Below are 1,384 nucleotides of genomic sequence, written 5' to 3' on the forward strand. Positions count from 1 at the left end.
CATGTACTTTGTAATTATTTGGGGATACTTCAGTTCCCAAGCAGCAGTGTAATGTTTTAAATGTTGGGGCTGTCTACAGTTCATCAAGATATGCATGTGTTTTAATTTTATCAGTTGCCAAATTCTAAAGGCCTTGGGATCCAGAAAACCACAGATGCTTTTCAGTCCAGTATATCCTACAAATACAGAACACCAGAGCATGTGCATGACTCCGGCATACGGCGATGATGCTCTCCTGGCCTTTAAGGATAATGTGGAGTCCTGTTATAGGAGACATAGAAAGAAGCAGATAATTTCCATACAGGGCAATGATTGTAGTAACAAAACAATGGGAGTGCAGAGGAAGTACCCAGAGAGGTCAGAGGCAACTTCCTGGAGAAAAGGCCTGAACTCAGATAGGCTTTGTGGGAGAGGGCACACAGGAGTGTGAGATGGGCTAGAGTGTGCAGGGAGCTACAAGTAGCTCATTGTGCCTTTAGCTTAAAATGCAGGGCTGGGAAAAGAAGTTGAAGTGGCAAAGCACAAGTCCTCTAGGGTGTCCCACTACATTCTGTGGAGGTCCAGTGTCCCTGGAAGGTGGAGGCAGCCATGTGTGGTGCCAGTGGACGTGTTGTGGATGTCCCTGTGGCTGCGGTAGGGAGGATGATTGGAGGGACTTGACTGGGCTTCAGTGAGGGGGGTGTAGTGGTTTGGGGGAGAGCAGAAAAGTGGTTGGTGGCAGTGGGGAGGGGGATGGTGGAATTCCATCACTGGTTGCATGTGGGACAGAGAGAAGGGAGAGGAAGGAGTCTAGCATGAGGCCCAGGTTTCTGGCTCAGTCGGCTGAGGAAACAGAATTAGGAATAGAGCTAGGGAGCAAGTAAGGACCACATCTAGGGGTATGGGTTCACATTCTGTTTTGGATCAGTCCGTTTGGGGGAAATTATGCAGGTCTGTCCTGCCTGAAAGTGGAGGTGTTGAGAGAGGGGTAAGAACTAACTCCTATTCACGAAGCAGAAGTTAACTAAAACATTCATGGCTTCTGAGAACTACAGGTGGTTTGCTAGGTCCCCTGACCCATCTCCCTTCCTGTCCCTACAGGTTGCACAGCAGGCAGGGATGCTTTGCTTGTCCTCACGACTTTCACTAGTGCCTTCTCCCCCTAGTCCTGTCTCTTTTCCTCCCCTTTCCGGTTTTCTGTTGTACCATTCTGTGGCTGCCCCGTCACAGATTAGAGCTGGGGTGAGCAATATCTGGACTGATGTTTCTGCATGGCAGAACTGAGCCTCTAGAGTAGGAAATTGCTTTGGGAAAATGTGCCAGTTGCTAGCCTAGTCTTTGAACTTGCCCAAGACGCTAATTCCACACACCCCTTTACTCATTCCTCTCTGCCTGGTGAAAAAGC

This window comes from Phoca vitulina, unplaced genomic scaffold, assembly GCF_004348235.1.
Source record: "Phoca vitulina isolate PV1807 unplaced genomic scaffold, GSC_HSeal_1.0 scaffold20, whole genome shotgun sequence".
Classification (NCBI taxonomy): domain Eukaryota; kingdom Metazoa; phylum Chordata; class Mammalia; order Carnivora; family Phocidae; genus Phoca; species Phoca vitulina.